This window comes from Chiloscyllium plagiosum, unplaced genomic scaffold (assembly GCF_037043375.1).
Source record: "Chiloscyllium plagiosum isolate Xiang-an unplaced genomic scaffold, Cpla_swu_hap1 HiC_scaffold_3, whole genome shotgun sequence".
Lineage (NCBI taxonomy): Eukaryota > Metazoa > Chordata > Chondrichthyes > Orectolobiformes > Hemiscylliidae > Chiloscyllium > Chiloscyllium plagiosum.
Genome location: NW_028270141.1, coordinates 33,982,191 through 34,008,647, shown reverse-complemented (window position 1 = coordinate 34,008,647; position 26,457 = coordinate 33,982,191). Strand labels below are relative to the sequence as shown.

Sequence of the window (26,457 nt, the reverse complement as noted above, 5' to 3'; positions counted from 1 at the left end):
GTCTGGATTAGAGTGGTGCTGGAAAAGCACAGCAGGTCAGGCAGCATCCAAGGAGCATCCTGATGAAGGGCTTTTGCCCGAAACATAGATTTTCCTGCTTCTTGGATGCTGCCTGACCTGCTGTGCTTTTCCAGCACCACTCTAATCCAGAGCAGAGGCTGATAGCCATGTTCGGTAGCCATGGGGATGGCCTCAACCAGGACCTTGGGTTCATGTCACACTACAGGTGGCCCTACTACACTACACACACACACACACACACACACTCCTACAGAATCATACGCTCTCGCAGACCCTCTCTCATACACAAGCACTCTCTCATACGTTCACACATACACTCCCACACTCACATGCAAACATGCACCCTCTCAGAGACGTATACCCCTTTATACTCACACAAACATGCATTATCTGGACCAACATGGCACCTATTGTTAAAGTTCCCTTGAGAATGTAACTTTAAGAAAGTTCTAGGATATACATATGAAAGAACTGAAACCAATATGTCCATTTTAAAAGATGAGAGACTTAATAAACAATCTAGGTCTTTTTCAATATATAATTTCACTTACATCAGTAAACAGTAAACTGTTGCTATAAATTCTATGTCCTACGATGTTATACTCCACAACCAACTGATGTGCTCCGAAAGCTAGTGCTTCCAGATAAACCTGTTGGACTATAACCTGGTGTTGTGTGATTTTTAACTTCGTGTAGACATTTGACAAGATAAAACCACACTATTTCACAAATGTCATCCACAACAGATTTTAGATTAACTCAATGCACAGCAATGTGCCTAAGATCTTCTGATATATACTAGCAGCAGTTGAAGAAAGGGTTATAAGCACATTGTTCATAGACAATGAACCCTCAAGTGCTGCAGACATTTAAAATCAGATCTTCCATTTTACTTAGGCCTTTATAGTTTTCCAATATGAGGGAATATTCATTACAAAGGTGGGGATATCACTGGCTCAGCCAACATTTGCTGTCCCTTCCTAACTGGCCTTGTGAAAGTGCTGGTGAGCTGTTGCACTTAATGTGATGGAGACACACCCATAATGCTGGTTAGAAAGACATTTCAGGAGTTTGACTGAAAGACAGTGAAGGAATGATCAATTAATTCCAACTCAGAAAGGCATGTGAATTGGAGGGGATCTAGCAGATTGTGGTGATCCTATGCATGTCCTGCCCTTATCTTTCCAGTTGGTAAAGTTCATGGATTTGAAAGATGCTGTTGAAGGAGCCTTGTTAAGTTTCTGCAGTGCATCTTGTAGGTCGCATACATTGCTGTCACTGCGCATTGGTGTTGGAGAGAGTTGCTTTGTCCTGGATGGTGTTAAGCTTCTTGAGTGTTCTTGGAAATGCACCCATCCTGGAAATTGGAGAGTGTTTTATCACTCTCCTGACTGTGCTTGTATGTGGTGAACAAGCTTTGAGCAGTCAGGAGGCGTGTTACTCATGGCAGAATTCCTAATATCTGGGAATAGCTGCTCTAGTTCATTTCTAGCCAGAGACAGAGATAACATGACTTACTGGAAAACATTGGTTGAAACAGAATGCATAAACATTTTCAAAAGAGAAATTCATTTGAAAAAGTATGTAAAGAGTTTCAATGGGAGATAGCATTGGAATGGAACCAAGCTGATAGCTCTTTTAGAGGATTGACATTGTTCTAATGGAACAAATCATGTCTACCTGCCCTGCAGAATCTCTCTAGGCCTAAACCTTCAAGATTAAGCTAAGGTGAAATGGAGCAAATTTCCTGTCACAGGAATGAAAAATAGGTTGGAACTAGGTTGCTCCTGTATTCTATTCTATTTTTGAATTCCAGACCTTGTTGCTGACCTGACTGTGTAGTTGCATCGCTCAAATGCCCCTCCTCCTCACCCTATCCCCTGACCCTATCACCTCACTTGAAAAGTGTGGTGCTGAAAAAAGCACAGCAGGTCAGGCAGCATCCGAGGAGCAGCAGAGTTGATGTTTCAGGCATATGTCCTTCATCAGGAATGCGGAGACAGGCTGAGAGATAAGTACGGGGCAGGGGGTGAGGTTGGGAAGAAGGTAGATGGAATGGCGATAGGTCGATGCAGGTGTGGGATGATTGTGATAGGTCGGTGTGGAGGGTGGAGTGGATAGGTGGGAAGGAAGATGGACAGGGGCAGCAGGTCAAGAAGGCGGTGCCAAGTTGGAGGGTTGGATCTGGGATGAGGTGGTTGGAGGGGACATTTGGAAACTAGTGAAGTCAATGTTGATGCCGAGTGGTTGTAGGGTCCTGAGGTGGAAGATGAAGCGTTCTTCCTCCAGTTGGCTGGTGGCTTTGATTTGGCGGTAGAGGAGGCCAAGGACTTGCATGTTCCTGGGGGAGTGTGAGGGGGTATTGAAGTTTTTGGCTACAGGGCGATGGGTTGTTTGGTACATGTGGCACAGAGATATTTCCTGAAATGCTCTGCAATTTGGAACTCGGTCTCCCCAATGTACAGGAGACCATATCGAGGGCAATGGATGCAGTAAATGAAGTGGGTGGATATGCAGGAAAATTTCTGCTGGGATTTCAAATGATCCTTTATAGCCATGGATGGAGGTGAGAGGGGAGGTGTGGGCGTGGGTTTTACACCTCATGTGGCAGCAAGGCAAGGTGCCAGGTGTAGACGGTGGGGTTAGTGGGGAGTGTGGACGTAATGAGGGAGTTGCGGAGGGAATGGTCTCACAGAACGAGATATGGGGAGGGAAATATATTTTTGATAGTGAGGCCTGACTGTAAGTGGCAAAAATGATAGAGGATAAGGCGCTGTATCTGGACATTTGAGGGGTGGAATGTGAGGACCATGGTTCTATCCTTGTTGCAGTTGGGGGAGTGGTGTTCGAGAACAGAGGTGCAGGAAGTGGCAGTGATGCAATGGAAGGCATTGTTTATCACTTGGGAGGGAAAATTGCAATCCTTGAAATAGGTGGACATCTGGGAGGTTCAGCCTCAGGCAACTATTTGTGTGGAGTTTGCACATTCTTCCCTTGTCTGCGTGGGTTTCCTCCAGGTGCTCCGGTTTCCTCCCACAGTCCAAAAATGTGCAGGTTAGGTGAATTGGCCATGCTAAATTGCCCGTAGTGTTAGGTGAAGGGGTCAATGTAGCGGAATGGGTTGCTCTTCGGAGGGTCGGTCGGGACTTGTTGAGCCAAAGGGCTTGTTTCCACACTGTAAGCAATCTCATCAAACAACTGTGCAGGTAAATTACAGGGAGGTGCAGGAAGCAAACAGTAGTGATAATGGGGGTGTTTAATTTACCCAACATAGACTAGGGTAATATCAGTTTTAAGATATTTTCCTCAACAACCTGTTAAATGAGAAAGGGTATCGAAAAAATTTAAAAGGACTAGAGGGTTTGAGTTATAAGAAGAGGTTGGACAGACTGGGACATTTTTCTCTGAAGTGGCTTATTTTATACGAATTTATAAAATCACACCTTTGAAGTAGATCGGACTTAAGCCTGGACCTCCTGATCCAGAGGTAGGGATACTACCACTACACCACAAGAATCTCCAGTAACAGCTTTCAGGGCAGAGAGGAAAATGAGTTTCAGAAGTACGTTCAGGCAAAAAAAAATCCACTTCCTAAGTTTCCAGTCAATGGAAAAGGAAGCATTGCTGGATCTGTTTCTGAATTAGGCATCAGGTGAAGGACAGTAATCAAACAGTGCAAGAGCTTCCTGGATGATGAATGAAAAATAAAATAAAGCAAAAAAACTGTGTGGATGACAACTATTATGTGGCTATGAGCGAGAATCAGGCTAAATATGGAAAGCTCAGAGGGGAAGTGAGAAAAAGAAATAAGACAGGCAAGAAGTCAGAGAAGAGACTGGTAGTGAAGGAGAATCCAAAGTCTTCTATTAGCATAGAAATAGGGAAGGGGCATTGAGAGGGAGGACTGTGATCAATTAGGGAACAGGAAAGGAACCACAGCATATCAAGGGAAGGCAAGTTTGAGATACTATTTTGGAACACCAATGGGATATATAGAGACAAAAGTCAGGCATTAACCCAATTACCACTCCCAACCTTCCATTGCCTCATGAAAAGTAATTGCATTTGACAAAAAATGTTAATATTTGATAAATAGATGACAAAGGATGATTTTATCAAGTGCCAGCTAAGCACAAAATAAATTTTATAGTTTGGCAGAAGCATGAATAACAAAAGGGGAAAACTTGAAGGCAAAGAATAAATCGATCTTCGGGACTCCAGCAGCATATATTATGGTTGGAGGTCAGGATCTTTTTTTTTCCCTCAAGAAGTACATGATCATTATGCAAACGGATGAGTAGACAATTTGACATTGGCCTCTTGAGATTTCTGGACAGCCAAATGTAGTGTCATTACTTGCTATAAATCATACCATTTGAACAGATAATGGGTGAAAAACAGGACAATGAGAAGATTTAACCATGTGATATATTGAGGATTCATTACAGAACAGGCAATTACAAGAAGTAAATCATTAAAGTAATGTCAGGACATATAACCTGTGAGAACTATATGACCACGTGAATTATAGAAACTGATTCTCATCTGGTTTTCATAACTTCAGTGTTGTAGCTGTGTTGTTTAACAGTTGTTTTCAGCCATTAATTTTGACACCAAGAAATAAAGAGAACAGATAAAGAGAAACGGGTTCTTACCACACAATTCAAATCATTGCCGACAGCAGAAAAACTCCAGAATGAGCAATCCAAAATATAACAAAGTGAGAATCATGGACTTACAAAAAGGTACACAGTATATTTCTTGTTCAAAAGATGAGATTGAATTGCCAAACAATAATAAAAAGTGTTAGTTATGTCAAAAACAAAATTGCAATTTTATAATAGCATAAGGTCAATCTGTCAATCAAAGCACTTGTATGAATCAAATTCTGAATGGAGTTGTCAAGAAAGATTGACCTCTTTATTAACTGGCATATTAACTGGGAGTGGTGGCATGGTCCAACACCCTGACTTCTTAAACATGCTCCACCCCATTATACTTCACACACTCACTTCCCTTCCAGTATGCTCATCCTTCGCCATCTATACACTTGCTTAAACTCCATCTATCCATCCACTACAATCCTCCTGCAACATTGTAACATCGAGTCCACTGTGAACACTGTCAGAAATGATCTACTCCTAATATATTTATCAAAACTGTTTTTAATAAATGCATAAGTAGCTGAGCAAATTGTCTGGCTTTGAGAACATATTGTCATGAAGGTGCTAGCGTAGTAGTGCAGAGACATAATTGCATGCATTAAAGATATATTGCATATTAACAAGGATAATTAATGCACATAACTGTGCTTGTGTTTATTTCAATCTTTTGTGGAACTCTGCAAGGACAGCTAGATTATTTTCCACATATTATGGGTAATGAATAATTTATTATCAATTCTTTGTCCTCTTGCATCAAATATTTGCACCAAGCTAGTTTTATCTTTTCTAATCGGCAGAACAATAGGTCCAGATTTTCTGTTTTTCAACTGAACTTGGGACCCGAGTTGGGAAATCACTGCAATTAATTCGTTATGCTCAAATGCTAAAGCTTGTATGCTCTACCACAGTACAGGAATCAAATTCTAATCAAACGCAGTATATCAATTCCAAGATTATAATAGGATCTATATTTTTAGTCAATATTAGATTTAATCACACAGGTATTTTGATCCCTACATGAAATAAGATTTGTGCGAAGTAATTCACTGTCGCCAAAGACTGCAGGGATTCAAGAAGACAATTCACCATCACCTTCTCCAGGCAATTAAGGATGGGCAATAAATACTGGCCCAACCAACAGCATTCCTTAAATGAACAAGAAAAGCTAGTCTTTGTTGTATTTCCTCCCTCATTTGCAGTTTATTGTTCATATCTACTGTGATTTGCCAATTAATTAATTTCCATTTGGGTCATTGATTCTGTTTTCTGTTAAAGTTACAAAAATTGAAATCATGTTTGGTTGCCATTTGGAAAATGTAGTTGTCTTGATTTTTGGGTCTCTAGAGATATTAGAACAGCAGGAGTGGTTAAATATCTTGCATTAAATAAACACAAGGAGTATCATGAAATTACTCAAAAGTCACACGGCAATAGGTTATAGTCCAACAAGTTTATTTGAAACCTGTTGGACTATAACCTGGTGTTGTGTGACTTCTGACTTTGTCCATCACAGTCCAACGCCTGCACGCCAACATCATGAAACTGACAGCTCATTTACAAGCATTACTTTTATGAACTTCCATGATTGTGTAAGAATCAGCAAACCTGTAAAACCTTATGATACAGTGATCATGTCGCTAACTCAGGGTCAGGTGGTCTGGATTCTAGTCTCACCTGTCTTGACATGTGTCATATATCATTAAACCAAAAAAGAACATATAACTTGGATGTGGCAGCTAATACCTTATTTGAAAGTAGCGACTGGAGGGTTTGAGATATAAGGAGAGGCTGAATAGGCTGAGGCTTTTTTCCTGGAGCATTGGAGGCCGAGGGAGACATTATTGAGGTTTATAAAATCATAAGGGGCATGGAGACAGTGAACAGCCAAGGTCTTTTTCCGAGGGTGGAAGGAATCCAAAACCACACGGCATATTCGTAAGGTGAGGGGGGAAAGATTTAAAAAGGGCCTGAAAGGTAACTTTTTCATGAGAGGGTGGTAAATGTATGGAATGAGCTCCCAGAGGAGGTGGTAGAGGTGGGTACAATGACAACATTTAAAAGATATTCGGATGGGTACATGAATAGGAAGGGTTTAAAGGGATGTGGGTCAAATGTTGGCAAATGGGACAAGGTCAGATTTGGATATCTGGTGTGTGAATTGGACCAAATGATCTGTTTCCAGGCTGTGATCTGCATGTCTTCTAGTCAATAATACACATAAGAAAAACTGCTTCTTATTGAAATGTTAGCTGGAAGAGCCCACTAAGCTAAGTGCATCCATGGTGAGTTTGCAGATACAGGGTGATAAGTTTCTGTGCATCTCAGAAAATTATATTGAAATGCAAAATGTTCAATTTGCTGGCAAGTGGATTTGAAATTAATTGAATCTGCAAGTACTTCATACGGCAAATACTTTTTTTCCTCTCCATGTACTTTCTCGTTTAATTATAATTTGCCTCAGGCTGTCGAAAGAATTGACCACCAGTTACAAAATGTAAATCTATTGAAATGAGATGTCAAAACCAAGTATTAGCCACAGATTAAAAAAATATGAAAAGAATGCAAGAAAGTGAACAAAGAAAACAGGATTTAGCCTGTACATATTTACTAGCCAAGTCTTGTTTCTGTATGATCAGTCCATAAACTAACAAAGGCAGTCAGTGATGGAAATTGGTGTTCAGGCCTCATCATCATACTTGGCACAAGATGTCAACAACCGTAGTAGGGATATCAGTGTCAAGCCTCTTGCTTCATTCGTGGTCCTTGGATAAGTCCTGGGAGTGGAGAGTGAATTTTTCAGTGCAAGGTGACTCACAATCATTAGTCTGTAGAATCAGAGAAAAATATTTCTGCTCCTGAGTCCACAGAATGCACTTTTTAAACAAAAAAATAGAAATGATCTGAAATTAATGGAGTTGCCAGCTGCTGAAGAACCCTGTCTGGCTTAGGTCTAAACATAGATGGCAACTCTATCGTTAGGGCTTTACGACACTCCTTATTTCAATTTATTTGTAGAAGAAGACTAAGGCTTGTGCTCAGCTCTAATGATAAAGAATAAAACCTCACTAATTCAAAGGAGTGACTGACACTTGCACCAATTTACACAGGTATCACAATTCTAAATCAATCCATCTCCATCCACGTTGCATCTGAAACAAATGCTCCAAGCTATTTTGACCTGACTATTTCACTGTTTGTTTAGTACATTAAAAGTTTCAGTTTAAAAAACAGATTTTTGAAGAAGGACATTTAATACTGGGTCAAAAGGACTACTGTAATAATAAAAAAAAATTAAAGATGACAAACTAATAATGACATGAGAAATATCCAGGCTTGTGAGCGGCAAGTAACATTTGTCACACAAGTGTCAGCCTCGAACAAGAGAGAATCTAACCAATTCCCCTTGACATTCAATGGCATCGCCGTTACTGAATTCCCCACCATCCACATCCTGGGAGTTACCATTGACCAGAAGCAGAGCTCAACTAATAATATAAGTACTGTGGTTACACAAGCAAGTCAGAGGTGAGGAATCTTGCGGTGAGTAACTCAACTCCTGACTTGTCCACCATCAACAAGATACAAGTCAGAAATGTGATGGAACAGTCACAACTTACCTGGATGAGTGCAACCTGGATGAAGCTTGATACTGTCTAAGACAAAGCAGCGTGCTTGATTGGCACCACACTGACAAACATTCATTCCCTCCATCAGTGATGCTCTGAAGCAGGAGTGTGTACAGTCTACAAAATGCACTGCAGAAATTCACAATGGGTCCTTAGACCCATTCCAAACCCATGACGACTATCATCTAGAAGTAGATATTGAAAAACACAATACCTGTAAGTTCCCCTCCAAGTCACTCACAATCCTGACTTGGAAATATATCCCTTTTTTTCTGTTTTCAGCAGTAGGAAGAAAAGGAGCTTGGACCAGGGTCCTGCTGGGAAAGGTGAGTCACTAATTTAAACCTTTAAAACGTTACCTCAAGTGTGAGATCCCTCTATTTCTGTTTCCAGCAGCTGGAAGAGCGGGAGCTTGAACCAGGGGCCTGCCGGGAAAGGTGAGTCACTAATTTAAATCTTTACATCTGGCATCGGAGAGCAGAGGTTTCTGGGAAGGGAGGGACTTTTTATTTCCCCTCCAGTTATGTAGGTGAGTGTTTTCTCAACCTGAGACCCTACCTTTCTAGGGCCTCCTACCAATCCACCTCCTCTAACCTTAAACACAGGACATATCAGGTAAGCTTCTCTTCTTTTTTACTTTCTAATAAGGGGACTAGCAGGGATGGCAGTGCAGGGAGAGGAATGTTCCTCCTGTATGATGTTTGAGATGAGGGATGCCATTAGTGTCCCATCCAGTACATCTGCAGGAAGTGCACCCAACTCTCACTCCTCCAACACCATGTTGGGGAACTGGAGCAGGAGCTTGATGAACTTCAGATCATTCGGGAGGCAGAGTCGGTGATAATTAAGAGTTACAGAGAAGTAGTTACTCCCAGGTATGAAGAAAGCTGAGTAACTGTTAGAAGGGGGAAAGATCAGTCAGTGCAGGGATCCCCTGCGGTCGTTCCCCTGAAAAACAAGTATACCGTTTTGGATACTGTTGGGGAATATGACTTATCAGGGACATGCACTGGGGTGCAAGTATCTGGCACAGAGTCTGTCTCTGTTGCACAGAAGGGAAGGAAGGAAAGGAGGAGAGCATTAGTCACTTGAGACTCAATAGTCAGAGGGTCAGATAGAAGGTGTGTTGGGAACGAAAGAGACTCACAGTTGGTGTGTTGCCTCCCAGGTGCCAGGTTCCGTGATGTCTCGGATCGTGTCTTTGGGGTCCTGAAGGGGGAAGGTGAACAGCCCCAAGTCATGGTCCACATAGGTAGCAACAACATAGGTAGAAAGAGGGATAGGGATATAAGGCAGGATTTCAGGGAGCTAAGATGGAAGCTGAGAGCTAGAACAAACAGAGCTGTTATCTCTAGTTTGTTACCCGCTCCACATAACAGCGAGGTGAGGAAGAGAGAGAGATATTAGCTGAGAACATTGCTGCAGGGATGGTGCCGGAGGGAGGTTTCAGGTGTATGGATAATTGGGGCTCATTCTGTGGAAGGTGGGACCTCTACAAACAGGACGGTCTTTACTTGAACCAGAGGGGTTCTAATATCCTGGGTGGGAAATTTGCCAGTGCTATTCGGGTGGGTTTAAACTTGTTCAGCAGAGGGATGGGAACCTGAGGTGCAGTACCAGTGCACAGGAGGTTCAGAGTAGGGAGGACATGGACAGGGTTTCACAGTCACAGGAATGTACTGGCAGACAGAAAGCTGGTTTCAAGTGTGTCTACTCCAACGCCAGAAGTATCTGAAATAAGGTAGGTGAGCTTGGAGCATGGATAGGTACCTGGGACTTTGATGTTATGGCCATTTCAGAGACATGGATAGCAGAGTCAGGAAAGGATGTTCCAGGTTCCAGGGTTTAGGTCTTTCATTAAGATCTGGGAAGGTGGTAAAAGAGGGGGAGGTGTGGCTGTGTTAGTCAAGGACAGTATAACAGTGGCTGAAAGAACTTTTGACGAGGACTTGTCTACTGAGGTGGCATAGACTGAGGTTAGAAACAGGAGATGTCACACTGTGGGAAGTTTTTTATAGGTCCCCACAAAGTTCCAGGGATGTGGAGGATAGGATCGGCAAAACGATTCTGGGTCAGAGTGAAAGGAACAGGGTGGTCATTATGGGGGACTTTAACTTCCCCAACATTGACTGGAAATGCTATAACTCTAGTACGTCAGATGGATCAGTTTTGTCCAATGTGTGCAGGAGGGTTTCCTGACACAGTCTGTCAAAGCGCCGACAAGAGGGGAGGCCACATTGGATCTGGTACTTGGTAATGAACCAGGCCACATGTTTGATTTAGTGGTAGGTGAGCACTTTGGAGAGAGTGACCATAATTCGGTTACGTTTAGTTTAGTGATGGAAAGAGATAGGTACATGCCACAGGGCAAGTGTTATAGATGTGGATGGGCAATTATAATGCAATTAGGTAAGACTTAGGAGGCATGGAATGGGGTAGCAAAATGCAGGCGATGGGGGCAATTGAAATGTGGAGCTGATTTAAGGAACAAATATTGCGTGCTCTTGAAAGGTATGTCCCTGTAAGGCATGGAGGAAATGATAAGGTAAGGGTACTGTGGTTACTAAACAAATTGTATCTCTTGTTAAGTGAAAGAGGGAGGGTTATGTGACATTGAGACGAGATGGTTCAGATAAGGCGATGGAGAGTTACAGATTAGCTAGGAAGGATTTAAAGAGAAAGTTAAGAAGAGCAAGGAGGGGACATGAGCAGTGTTTAGCAGGTAGAATAAAAGAGAACCCGAAAGTTTTCAATAGGTATGTGAGGAATAAAAGGATGACTAGGGTAGGAATAGGGCCAGTCAAAGACAGAAGTGGGAAGTTCTGTGTGGACCCTGTGGAGATCAGTGAGATGCTAAATAAATACTTTGCATCTATTTTCACTCAGGAAAAGGAGAATATTGTAGAAGGGAAGACTGAGATACGGGCTATTAGACTAGAAAGGATTGAGGTTAGTAAGGAGGAGGTGTTGTCAATTCTAGAAAGTGTGAAAGTAGATAAGTCCCCGGGCCAGATGGGACTTATCCAAGGATTCTCTAGGAAGCCAGAGGACTAGAGGATTGCAAATGTGCCCTTGTCCAAGAAGAGCAGTAGAGATGACCCAGGTAATTATAGACCAGTGAGCCTTACATCTGTTATAGGAAAAGTTTTGGAAAGGGTTATAAGAAATAGGATTTATGATCACCTAGCAAGTAACAGTTTCATTGGAAATAGTCAACGTGGTTTCGTCAAGGGCAGGTCGTGTCTCACAAACCTCATTGAGTGTTTTGAGAAGGTTACCAAGCATGTGGATGAGAGTAGGTCAGTTGACATGGTGTACATGGACTTCAGTAAAGCCTTTGATAAGGTTCCACATGGTAGGCTGTTGGAGAAAATGCGGAGGCATGGGATTGAGGGTGATTTAGCAGTTTGGATTAGAAACTGGCTTTCTGTAAGAAGGCAGTGACGGTGGTTGATGGAAAATATTCAGCCTGGAGTCCGGTTAGTAGTGATGTGCCACAAGGATCTGTTTTGGGACCACTGCTGTTTGTCATTTTGATAAATGATTCAGACGCAGGCATAGGTGAATATGTTAGTAAGTTTGCAGATGACACTAAAGTCAGTGGAGTGGTGGACAATGTGGAAGAATGTTGCAGGTTGAAGGGGGACTTGAATAACCTGCAGAATTGGGCTGAGAGGTGGCAAATGCAGATAAATGTGAGGTGAATCACTTTGGGAGGAATAACAGGAAGGCAGAATACTGGGTCAGTGGAAAGATTCTTGGTAGCGTGGATGTGCAGAGGCATCTTGTTGTCCATGTACATAGATCCCTGAAAGTTGCCACCCAGGGTTGATAGTGCTGTTAAGAAGGCATATGATATATTAAATTTTATTGTTAGAGGGATTGAGTTTCAGAGCCATAATATCATGCTGCAACTATACAAAACGCTAGTGCGGCCACACTTGGGAATATTGTGTACAGTTTTGATCGCCCCATTACAGGAAGGATGTGGAATCATTGGAAAAGGTGCAGAGGAGATTTACCAGGATGTTGGCTGGTCTGGAGGGATGGTCTTATGAGGAAAGGCTGAGGGACTTGGATCTGTTTTCATTGGAAAGAAGAAGGCTAAGAGGGGATTTAATGGAGACATACAAGATGATCAGAGGATTAGACAGAGTGGTTAATGAGAGCCTTTTTCCTCAGATGATGACGGCGGCTTGTACGAGGGGGCATAGTTGCAAATTGAGGGGTGATAGATTTAAGACAGATGTCAGAGGCTCTTTAATCAGAGAGTGGTAAGGGCATGGAATAACCCTGTCTACCAATTAGTTAACTCAGCCACATTGGGGCCATTTAAACAGTCCTTGGATAAGCATATGGATGATGATGGGATAGTGTAGGGGAATAAGCTGAGAATAGTTCACAGGGCAGCGCAACATCGAGGGCCGAAGGGCCTGTTCTGTGCTGTATTGTCTTATGTTCTATGTTCTATGTTCCTTCAGTGTTATTGGGTCAAAGTCCTAGAGCTCTCTACTTAACAGCTTTGTGGGTCTACCTCCAGCAAATAGACTACACCAGTTCAAGAAGACAGCTTACCAGCATCTTTTCAAGGGCAACTAGGGATGAGCAAAAAGTGCTTGCCCAGGCAGCGATGCCCATATCCCATGAATGAATAAGAAAAACATTGACGCCGTTGCTTAGGTAACACAAGTTTCAGAAAATCACTTGACACCGATAATAACATGCTGTTTCAAATCATTGCAGTTAATTAGATATTCAAATGTTGTTGTTTGAGTTGTGCCATTCACCAATTAGCCTCTCCAGCTATTTCACTTCATGGACTGTCTCACTGCTGAAATGATGTGGAGGAGGTGCCGGTGTTGGACTGGGATGGACAAAGTTAAAAATCACATAAAACCCGGTTATAGTCCAATGGAAGTACAAGCTTTCAAAGCTCTCATGCTTCACCGGGTAGCTAACTTGTACTTTCAACTAAAGCTGTTGGACTACAACTCGGTGTTGTGTAATTTTTTACTTTCACTACTGAAATACATTGAGTAGCTGAAATTGCTGCGTGTGTATTAAATATCAATTAATCTTTCTTCAGACATTTTAGCCTTATAATTCTAAATCTAAACACTCTTATATGGATGTGATAGGCTTTAGTAACTGACAATGAGCCTCTCAGACACTGAAAATTAGCCATCAAAATATAGAAATTCATCCCATGAGCCACTGATTGTAGTTAGAACTTTTAAACGTTCTTTTAATATTTCCTTAATGTGTTTTCTTACTGTGTTTTTTTTCACACTCTTTATTTCTCACTACTGATTTACATTGCATTCAGACACCTCCTATACATCCTTCTCAGACCTTGTGCTCCTAATTTGACAGTCCTTCAATCATATCAGAGTTGAGAGTGTGGTGCTGGAAAAGCACAGCAGTTCAGGCAGCATCCGAGGAGCAGGAGAATTGACGTTTAGGTCATAAGCCCTTCACCAGGAATGAGGGACTGATGCTCGAAACATCAATTCTCCTGCTCCTCGAATGCTGCCTGACCAGCTGTGCTTTTCCAGCACCACAGTCTTGACTCTGATCTCCAACATCTGCAGTCCTCACTTTCTCCTCCTTCTATCATATCACTTTGAAGAAGCTAATAGAAAAAATTAAATGTGCCAGGACAAGTCTGATTAACACAGATGCAAAATCTGAGCCCTTGTCCACATTGCAAATGCATTGTTGACAGATTATATGCACACCACTCATGAATATTCTAATCATTGAAAGATTGCTGTGTCACCATAAACTTATCAACCATAGGGCTGCTCTCTCATTAAAGAAATATGACTGCTCGTGATTTAACATGAGGTCCACCATACCTCAGGTGAGGGGAAAGGTTGAGAAGAAGAATCTTTCATGGTAACCTCATCCCAGATGATGGGAAATGAACCCACACTGTTGGCATCACACTGCTTTGCAAACCAACTGTCCAGCCAACTGAGCTAAACCAACCCCCATATAATAGTATTTAATTGTCAATAGAGGCATCTAAACTGGATTTGCTCTGCAAAACTGCACCGAACCAAATTATATGATGAAAATACTTTGAACTGATGCAAGCAACAGCTTTTCATAAATTCAGTCTATTTTCCTGCCTGAGACCAATGTTTTTGCTATTTCTAATTGCCTCTATCTATATTCCCATTAGGACTTTTACTTCATTTAAATGTATGCTATATTCCTACTTCAACTATTATCCCACTCTACCTAGTTTGCTTACCTTTGATAATGTCTGTAATTTCTCATGTTCTTTGGCTTTCTTCCAAAGTATGGAAACTCTCACTGTATTCAACTGAAAATAGCTCATAGTTTCAAAGCATCATTGAACTATTACAGCATAGACACAGGCTCTTTGGCTCAGTCTGTCCTCATGGGTTTGTGTATCAACAACTCAATTAGTATCACTCTCCTATCTTCTCCACATAACCTTCAGGTGCTCAACCAATATCCTTTTGAAAGCCACAATATTCTCTCCTTCCACCATGCTCTCAAGATCTGGTTTTTAGGCTTATATCTATATCCTCTAGCTCTTGATGCTACTGCTAATGGGAATTGCCCTCATAACTTCGAACTGGCTATCAAATGTCTTCTCAACCCTCTCTTCTCTTTGAGAGGTACCGTCTCCATTGTCCATTCCATCCACCTCATTGAAATCCCTCATCCCTGGAATCATTCCAGGAAATGATTTTGTACCATTCGAGAGTAAGAAACCAAAATTGGTCAGATTATTTCAATTAAAGCCTGACCAATATTCCATAATGGTTCCTCATAACTTCCTTGATTTTCTATTCCACGGCTTGAATCTTCTGAAATTGAGAGTAGTGCACGACTCAATTTAATCTCTGATTTACCTCAGGACCCTCAAAAAGACCTAATGAACATAGAGGTGCAGTATTTACAGAGGCCTTCTAAAATGTTTTACCTTGCCTGGATTCTTGCATGATTCCTCATGACAGTGGGATCAAATGGCCAGAACAATACAGATTTGGCTGTTTGCCTTATACCTACCTTGCTTTTTACATAGAATTACTTCAAGCTTTTCCTCGCTGTTGAAAGACTCAGGTACAGAGTTGGGGTATCAAAGCACTCCAACACCACTTCAACCCAGATACAGCTCAGCACACCTCAGACAGTGCTAACCCTCTACTCCTCACAATATAACAGCCTTCTTCTAACAATGAACACCCCCCACTCCCTACAATACTTACCCATACCACTTCCCTTCTGGAAATGTCCACTAGAACATTTTTGTGGGTATATAGTTCCTTGAAAGAGGTGTCACAGGTAGACAGGGTGATAAAGAAGATGTTTGGCATGCTTGCCTTCATTGGTCAGAATGTTGAGTACAGACATTGGGACATCATGTTACAGCTGTGCAAGATACTGGTAAGGCCACATTTGGAGTACTATGTACAATTCTAGTCGTCATGCTATAAGATAGATATTATTAAACCGGAAAGGGTGCAAAAAAGACTTATGAGGCTGCTATCGAGTCTCGAGTGTTTCAGTTGTAAGGAAAGGCTGGATAGGCTGGGATTGTTTTTCCTGGAGTGTTGGAGGGTTGGAGTGAGGGGTGGCCTTATAGCAATTCATAAAATTATGAGGGGCATAGATAAGGTGAAAAGTCAATGTCTTTTCCCAAGGTTAGGAGAGTTCAAAACTGGAGTGCATGGGTTTAAGGTGAGAGGGGAAAAGATTGAAAAGGGACTTGAGGGGCAACATTTTCATACAGGGGATTCATGCATGCATGGAAGAACTGCCAGAGCAAGTAATAGAGAAGAGTACAGTTGCAACATTTTAAAGACTTTTAGACAGGTACATGGACAGGAAAGGTTGAGACGGATGTGGCCAATATGTATTATATTGTATTTGGACAGATACATGAATAGAAAAGGTTCAGAGAGATATGGGCCAACTGCTGGCAAATGAGATTAGTTTAGTTTAGGAAGCCTAGTTGACATGGCTGAGTTGGGCCAAGGGATCTGTTTCTGTGCAATATGACTCAATGACCCTCAAGTGTTTATGTTCCTTCTGTACCTCACCTCTGAAATCAATGACATCTATCTGGAGAGAATCAGCATTGTTGTCTGGTCAATGGAGAGGGGAAATTTAACAATAACAAAAGAAAAATAATAAATGAAATTGGTTCTTAGATAAAAAAGTTCCATTGCATGACAGCAATACATGCAGATAGGTTCCAGTTAATTTTAATGACTAGAAGCTTACGAGCTTAAGGAGTTCATACAGATACCTCTGCACCCTCTAAAAGTTAGAATAGAACTTATTGTCCCCATTCACATACTGTGTGACAACCATGAACAGGTGGAACCAGTGTAACCTAAACATGAATCACTTTAAAGCCTTACACCTTATACAACAAGGGTGATATAATAAAATGGTCAAACTTCACCATATACCACAGTTGTACTTCATTGATAAGTTTGGGAATAGTATACAGGGGAATCTCGATTATCCGATCGAGATGGGTGGGCAGAATTTCGTTCGGATAAACGATTGTTCAGATAACTGATGTAATGCCTCTCCTCTGGGACTCGGAGTGTTTTGAAGTTTCCTTTATCCTCTCTCTGCCTGCCTTCCCCCCCCACCTCCTCATCTCAGGGTCTGTTTCTGAGCACACACACACACACACACACACACACACACACACACACACACACACACACACACACACACACACACACACACACACACACACACACACACACACACACACACACACACACACAGTACCTGCAGCATTGCTGAAGACTCCCTGCTGCTGCTGCATTCAATGGGATTGATAGAGCGAGCACTTGCTGAGTCCGCTCCCCATTCAGGAGACCAGACAGCAACACAGCGAGCACCCACCCCCAACCCAGCTGAATGCTTTCAACTCTGCATATTTCTAGCCAGCAGATGGAGTGAAGCAGCCAGATGCCTCTTATCTCTTCTCCCCAGTGGGAATCCAGAACAAAATGAAGTAACAGAATGGAGACTGGAGACCAACAGCAAGAACCCTGCTGTCTTGATGGGTGTGGTGGGTGGGCAGGGGAGTCTCAAAATAGCACACATACACATACAACCTTTTGACAAGTTCTCACTCTGCTCTGTACAATGTTGGACGGATTATCAGAGGAAGAGGGGGTGGGTTAGGGTACACTGCTGTATAAAACTCCAGGGAAAGTGTGGGGACAGGGAGAGAGGGTGGGAGGTCAGTCATTTGAAGATGGTGCCTGGGCTCCGTTCAATGTCCAGGACTGTTCTCGGCAGCATTTCAGTAAGCCGAGTTCACTTTTATTCACTGTAAACAAAAGGCGCCATCAGTGTTGGTAATACGTTGTTGATGTAATGTTTTTATCGGGGCCTAGAGATCTTCTTTGGATAATCCGAAATTCGGATAATTGATATTCAGATAATTGAGGTTCCTCCGTACATGAAGTTAAGATACGTATTCAATATATACCATGTGAGGTAATTGGAAAAAGGTAAGACTGGTGTATTCAGATGTGAGTGAATTTTTAAATGTTTCAACAAATTTTGATACTGTGAAAAATAAAACCACTCTGGAATTGAAACCTTCGTTGGAGCCTCATTCCTTCCAAATGAGGAGAAAGTGAGGACTGCAGATGCTGGAGATCAGAGTCAAAAAGTGTGGTGCTGGGAAAGTACAGCAGGTCCAGCAGCATCTGAGGAGCAGGACAGTTGACGTTTCACGCATAAGCCCTTCATCAGGAGTGCGGGAGGTTGGGGTGGGGGCAAGGGAGCTGAGAGATAAATAGGAGGGGGGTGTGGCTGGAGGGGATGGTAGCTTGGAAGACAATAGGTAGATGCAGGTGGTGAGTGATGGTGATAGGTCGGAGTTTCCTTATCTCCCTTCCTCCCACCTCATCCCAGTTCCAACACTCCCATTTGGCACCGCACTCTTGAACTCTCCCACCTGTTCATCTTCCTTCCCACCTAAACGCTCCACCTTCCGCTCCAACCTATCACCATCACCTTCCCAGCTAGCTTCCCCTCAACCCCACACCCCTCTCCTATTTATCTCTCAGCCCCCTTCCTTCTATATTCCTGATGAAGGGCTTATGTCGGAAATGTCCACTCTCCTGTTCCTCGGATGTTGCCTGACTTGCTGTGCTTTTCCAGCACTGCACATTTCCTCAAGTGCTGGCAACCTTTGTTTGGATCGGTTTAGACCAGATATCAGATGGATGGACACGCATGACATCTGGCTAACTGTGGAAGATTCTGGAGGAGTCGACAAATGCAGATAGAACATAGAATGTATAACATAGAACATTATAGCGCAGTACAGGCCCTTTGGTCTCAATGTTGCACTGACCTATGGAGCCAATCTGAAGCCCAGCTAACTTTCATTATTCTATTTTCATCCATATGATTATCCAATGACCATTTAAATGCACTTAAAGTTGGCAAGTCTACTACTGTTGCAAGCAAGGTGTTCCATGCCCCTACTATTCTCTAAGTAAAGAAACTGCCTCTGACCTCTGTCCTATATCTATCACCTCTCCATTTGAAGCTATGTCCCCTCATGCTAGCCATCACCATCCAATGAAAAAAGCTCTCACTATCCACCCTATATAACCCTCTGACTATTTTGTATGACTGAGTTAAATCACCTCTCAACTTTCATCTCTCTAACAAAAACAGCCTCCAGTCTCTCAGCCTTTCCCCATAAGACCCTCCCTCTGCATTAGGTGACATCATGGTAAAACACTCTGAAATCATGAGCTTTCTAAAGATTCCATCTCCTTCGTATAATACAGTGACCAGAACTGTACACAATACTCCAAGTGCAGCCGCAGCAGAGTTTTGTACAGCTGCAGCATGACTTTGTGGCTCCAAAACCCAATCCCTATACCAATAAAAGTTAACACACCGTATGCATTCTTAATAACCCTATCAAACTGGCTGGCAATTTTCAGGGATCTATGTACTTGGACACTGAGATCTCTCTGCTCATCCACCTACCAAGAATCTTATCATTAGCCCAGTACTCTTTAATCCCTGTTGTTCCTTCCAAAGTGAACCACCTCACAATTTTCCACATTAACCTCCATTTGCCACCTCTCAGCCCAGTTCTACAGCTTATCTCTGCTGCTCTGTAACCTGGAACATCCTTCAGCACTATCCACATCTCCACCAATCTTAGTGTCATCCGTAAATTTACTAATCTATCCTTCTACGCTCTCATCTAGGTAATTTATAAAAATGACAAGCAGCAGTGACCCCACAGCTGATCCTTGTGGAACACCACTCATCACTGAACTCCAGGATGAATATTTCTATCAACCACCACCTTCTGTCTTCTTTCAGCTAGCCAACTTCTGATCCAAACCACTAAATCACCCTCAATCCCATGCCTCCATATTTTGTGCAATAGCCTACCATGAGGACCTTATCAAATGCCTTACTGAAATCCATATACACCACATCAACCGCTTTAACCTCATCCTCCTGTTTGGTCCCTATCTCAAAAGATAAGTCACCTTTTGTTGCAGGTGGGAGGAGGAGCAGCAGGGATGATGCGTAAAATGATCCAATCTCTGAGAAGAGGGAAGATGGTTTGGTTGGTGTGTGACAGAGGGAGTCCCTGATGGTAGGGGGGCTCTTGGGAGATCTAGAGCTAAACAATTACCTTTTCCCTGAATTTTCTCCAGCTTCCCATCAATTGTCAGGATTTCTCAGTGTTGCAAAACCTGAATTTCTATCATAAATACTATGATGGTGGTTGTGGTCAATTACAGTTCACTCAAGGAGCTCAGGTTGTTATAGCTCACACATATATAATATAATCCGGAGTGATTGTACAGGCTCCAATTTGTTCCCATCCCAAAACTGACCATGAATCTATCTCATTTTCCTTGCCTGCCATTGATGTATGTTGAAGGGATTTATAGGTTATTATTTGGCCTGATTGACTACATCATGAATGAGTCAAACAGTGTGGTGCTGGAAATACACAGCAGGTCAGGCAGCATCTGAGGAACAGGAGAGTCGATGCTTTGGACATAAGCCCTTCATCAAGGATGAAACAGCGACTGTCCTGGTCATCAGATGCTGCTTGATCTACTGTGCATTTCCAACGTCACATTTTTTGACTCTGATCTCCAGCATCTGCAGTCCTCACTTTCCCCTGTGTAATGAATGCACTTTCTTTGGCCATCATGTCCAAGAGTTGATACTGAACCATGAACTCCTGGCTCAGAGTGCACCACATGGCCTCAATTTATCAAATTGCATGATTGGTCAGACACGTTGGTCAAACAACATCAATAACATTGAAATATAAAGAAGGAATAGGCCTTTCAGCCTGCTCCATCATCCAATATGACCAAGGCTGATCGTTCGACTCAGTATCCTGTTCCTGATTTCTCCTGAAACCTTTTGATGCTTTTAACCTTAAGAACTGTACCTCACTCCTTCTTGAAAATGTGCACTCTTTTGACCTTAACTGCTTTCTGTGGCAAGGAATTCCACTCTTCTGAGTGAAAACATATCACATCAGTTCAAACCAAAATGACCTTACCCTGTCCTCTCAAAAACTGTCACCCCTGTTTCTGAACTTTCAAATCATCAGGAACATTCTTCCTGTATTTACCCTGTCTTGTCTTGTGAGAATTTTATAGGTTTCTATGAGATCCCCCTCATTCTTCTAGACTTCAGTGAATATAATCCGGACCAATCCAGTCTCTCTCCAAAAAACAAAAAAAACTGTGGATGCTGGAAATCAGAAATTGCTGGAAAAGCTCAGCAGATTTGGCAGCATCTGTGGAGAGAAAACAGAGTTAATGATTCATTTCTGGTGACCCTTCTCTTGTTTCTCTCAATATGGCAGTCCTCCCAGCCCAGGAATCAGTCTGGTAAATCTTTTTTTGTACTTCCTCCATAACTAAAATATTCTTCTCAGACAACGAGACCAAATCTTCACTCAGTACTCTGCATGTGGTCTCAACAAGGCCTTGTAGAACTGCAACAAGACCTCTCTGCTTCTGTACTCAAATCCTCCTGCTTTAAGGGCATAGGACACCAGGTTATAGTCTGACAAGTTTATTTGAAATCACAAGTTTTTAGAGCGTCGCTCCTTCATCAGGTGAAGTGGAGGAAAGCGCACAAGCTCAGAATTTGTCGGCAGAAAGATAATTCCAGGTAATTAAGAGTGTCAAAAGATAAATAGTAGAAGTGTGCGTGGAGTGTCAACAGGCTAAATAACAAGTCTTTGCAGGTGATCAGAATTGTCAACAGATGAATGGCAAGTGAAGGGATGACCTATGATCCAATTAGTAATTACAAAAAAACAAAAATAGCATGGTGCAAGAGACAAACCAAATGGCTGGAATAACATGATAAATAAAGGAATTGCATGAGAGTCTAACCAAAGTAACATGGTCCACATGCCTTGGGGTACACTTTCCTGCAGTGCATGAGATAGACAACGTTGGCTGAATCACATGAGTATCTGCCGTGTACTTGGTGGATGGTGTTCCCACATGTGATGGCAGTATCCATGTCAATGATCCGACATGTCTTACAGAGGCTGCCATGGAAGGGTTGTACAGTGTAGTGGTCACTGTTCTCCTGAAGGCTGGGTAGCTTGCTGCAAACGATGGTCTGTTTGAAGTTAGGCCACTGTTTGAGAGCGAGAAGTGGAGGCATGGGGATGGTCTTGGCCAGATATTCATTGTCATCAATGACATGTTGAAAGCTGTGAAGAACATAGTATAGATTCTCTGCACTGGGGAAATACTGGATGATGAATAGTGCTCTATCAATCATGTCCTGTTTCTACCTTCTGAGGATGTCATTGCAGTTTTTCATTGTAGCACATCGGAATGATGATCGATGAGTTGAGCATCTTATCCCATTCTTATGAGAGCATCTTTCAGCGTCCGTAGGTGTCCATTGTGTTCCTCCTCATCTGAGCAGATCCTGAATATATGCAGGACTTGTCATTGGGGGATGGCTTCTGTAACACATTTAGAGTTAAAGTTGGAGAGGTAACCCATCGTAAGGTTATCCACGGGCTTGTAGTAGAGTGAGGTAGGGAGGTGTCCATCCTCAATAGAGATGTGTATGTCCAAGAATGAGATTGATCCTGAAGAATTGTCCATGATAAATCTGAGAGTAAAATGAAATTCATTGATATTATCACATAATCATTTCAGTGATTCCTTACTATGAGCCCAGAGGAAGAAATTGTCAGTGATGTATCTGCCCATCTGACTCATGTGACTCGGCCAACATTGTCTACCTCATACGCTACAGAAAAGAATGTCCTGAGACATGGTGTACTGGTGAGACCATGCAGATGCTACAACAATGGACGAATGGACACCGTGCAACAATCGCCAAGCAGGAGTGTCCCTTCCCAGTCGGGGAACACTTCAGTGGTCAAGGGCATTCAGCTTCTCATCTTCAGGAAAGCTCCAAGGCAGCTTTCTAGATACACAACAACACAGAATCGCCAAGCAGAAACTGATAGCCAAGTTCCATTCCTAGAATGGACAGCTTTAATTGTGATCTTGGGTTCATGTCACGTTACATGTAACCCCACCACACTTCTGTATCTGTAAAATCTTCCTTCCTGTGCTGTTTGACAACATCATCTTGATAACTTGTCATTATCTCTCTACCTTAATTAGTACAGTTTTGGATTTTTGTTACTTTGGTTAGACCATTATCATTATGTGACTCTTATACCTAGCATGTTATTCCAGCCATTTGATTTGTCTCTAGCACCATCCTATTTTGATTTCTTGTAACTATTGTTCAGATCATAGATCATTCCTTCACTTGCCATTCAGCTGTTGACAAGTTATTCACACCATTTGACATTTTTGATCTGCAAAGAATTCAGCTTGTCGACACCCCTCATACTATTTGTACTTGTCTTTTGACACCTTTAATTGCCTGGAATTAACTTGCCATTGTCTCTCTACATATAAATTCTATACCCGAGCGCTTCTCTCCACCTCACCTGACAAAGGAGCCACACTCTGAAAGCTTGCGATTTCAAATAAATCTTTTGGACTATAATCTGCTGTCATGTGATTTCTGACATTGTCCACCACCAGCACCTCCACATCATGGCTATAAGGCAAACATACTATTCGCCGTCCTGACTGCCTGCTGTACCTGTATGCTTACCTTCAACAACTAGGTGTACAAGGACACCTAGGTCTTATAAATGCATTCAATTGTGTAACATGTTTAAAATGTCTCCTGGAAGCTTTCTGAAAGCAGTTTGATTATCTACCCTTGTGTCTGTCTCCATCAACCCTAAAAATGAGAAGTTTGGATGCAGATCAGCTTCAGATTTGTGATTTTTTTTAAGTTTTGACATCTCACGTGACACTAATTCAGAGCTGTCTACCACAGTGAAACTCAATCAATCAATGGTTGACTCACTCACACCATGGTTCCCTGAAGAGAGTGCCGTGCAGAAAAGCTTCTCCAATTACTGTAAATTGCCACTCAACAGAGGGTGAAAAATCTGTAGGCTCTTGAAAGGCTGGCTAGCAGTAAGGTCCTTCACTGCTGCCTGCAAAACTCAACCACTACTCGTGTCAGAGATTGTTTAAACTTCTCATTTACTAACAATAATTAAGGTGAAAAGGTCCCATTGTAACTCAAAAGGAGTGCAATACTCTGTTTTCCATTTTTGCCAATTGACAATTCAGGATGGTCATGATATTAAAATGCTGCTCAATTTGAACAGTCAGCATTTTCTGTGTTTTTTTTAAATGTGGAGTTTATGACAGATTTAGAAACTAGGAGTTTTGTTTTCGTTTCCCTTTTGTGATATGCTAGATGTAGACTATTGGGTGACATTTTCTTTTTTTCAATTGGTGTTAAAGTTTCTCATTATTACATATTGCAACAATGCGTTTTCATCTATAAGTGCACAGCACAAAGTTGTCCATACTTTTACACTAATGAGTTCATCTTAGTCTAAAAGTCATCATGATGATTGGCAGTGCTGTAAAAGAGGGACTCTTATTTATGATAGAGTTAAGAGATTTGACATTTTGGAAGGAGGTTTGCAAACTACCAACCCCTTGTTTGATGGATAGATAAAGCTGAGTGAAAATGTGAAAAAGGTTCAAATTGTCATTTCGAGTTAGTGAGTCTCAATAATTGCAGCAGTGATACTTAATATACTTGTATACTAATGTGAGAAATTACTGCAAGGAAAAGCAACAAGTAATGGAGGATAAGCATAAGTGTTGTCAAATTATTTATTATTTAGCAGTATGTGACTGCATAATTTTGCATTCTATTCATCGGTGGCACAATGTAGAATAGTAGATTATTCATTCTGTTTCATTACTGAAGGAAACAATTCTTAAGTGACATTCACAAGAGAAGGTCTTCATCATTAGTAAATAAATGAGGCTTTCTCCAAATTCAAAGTCTAAGCCAATGGTGCAACAAGTAATGTCTTTTACCTAATTGCTTATTTTGAATTTCTAAAAATTGGTACTTACTTTTTCAGAGCGAGTTGCAAGTTGGTGCAATTATTGTAGAAATGAGTACCACATAAAGCTGGAAAGCTAAAATGATTACCATGGAAATACAATGAGAATGGGAGGCCTGGCTAATCTTTGATCTGTCCTGAATATTCATGATAAGGGTATTCAGTGGTGATGATGCTGTTGAAATCAACACTCTGTCAAATGATGTTTCATCAGAGATACTTTGGAAATATTTCAAATAGTCAAATCTACAACTTTAAATATATAATTTAAATCATATTGTCTGATTCATCTTAAAATAATGAATGGGTTGGTTTCAGCTCAGACATCAAAGGTATCAAAATCCAAAACAATGACTTCCAACCATTTCCAACCTTCCTACATTTGGGTTTTGCAGAGGCAAGCTGAGGAGCGGGAGAGTCGATGTCACCTTCAGACCCTGGAGCCTTGTGTACCAGCAGTAATAATGCCCCTCCTGTGGCACCCCGATTCCAAGAGATGTACCAGTGATACTAGGTAAAAGAATGATCATGGAATGTTGGTTTCACTGGCTAGGCCATCTCTGATTGCCCAGAAGGCACTTAAGAATCATTGCTGTGAGTCTGGAATCACATATGGACCAGCTCAGGTAAAGACAGCTGATTTCCTTTCCTAAAGGTCATCAGCACAACAGCTGAGGTTTTACAACAAGTGTGACCTTTGCCACCTTTATGCCCGCAAAGGCTTTTTAAAAAAATTCTCTCTGACTACAGGTACAGTGAAGGGTTATTCGCAGCTGGCTGCAATCAATCTGCTGCACAGCTGGCAGCTTTAAATAAGGCACCAATGGCAGGAATCCCAGAAGGCAATGTCATTGGTGAACATTTCCATCTCTGATGAGTGCCCCATAGAATGAGCATAGTTCCCCATGAGTGCCCCATAGTTCTTGTTCCTTTTATGAGCATGAACAGTTTCGCCGGCCCGTGAATGATTTTAAATATCTTGATCAATTCTCCACTTCATCTTCTTCTCTCCAGCCAGAACAGAACCAACTTGTTTAATCTATCCTCAGAACCAAAGTTTCTCATTCCTTTGTAAATGGTTTCCCCACTCTCATCGTTCCTATAATCATAGAATCTTCACAGTGCAGAAACAGGTCAATCAGCTCACTTGAGTCCACACCAACCGTCCATAGGGCACCCCACCCAGCCCCACCTCCTTACCTTATCCTGTAACCCTGCATTTCCCATGGCCAATCCACCTAACCTGTACATCTTTGGACTTGGGAGGGAACCAGAGCACCCAAAGGAAATCCACAGAGAAAAAAGGAGGATATGCAAATTCCACACAGAATGTTACCCAAGGCTGGAATTCAGCCTGGCTTCCTTGGCATTGTGAGGTGGCAGTTTTAACCATTGTGCCACCATGCTACCCTATAATGTGATGCCCACAGCTGTACACAATACTCAATGTTCAGATCCTTACTTTTCAGTTGTTACCATGTTTTTTTCAATTGACTGTCCATTGCCACTGTCAATTGGGTCTGAAAACTCTCCACTCAGTGGGTTCACAATCCCAGTGGAGCTGGATTCACCATAAGTTCCAGATCACCACTTTACACTGGTGGTCCAGAAA

At 42.0% G+C, this 26,457-nt stretch overlaps 1 pseudogene; it reads right to left on the bottom strand.

Moving 5' to 3' along the window:
* Window positions 1–26,249, bottom strand: part of LOC148150546 (uncharacterized) — a 304,501-nt pseudogene extending 278,252 nt beyond the window's left edge.
* Between the last annotated feature and the right edge of the window lie 208 nt (window positions 26,250–26,457).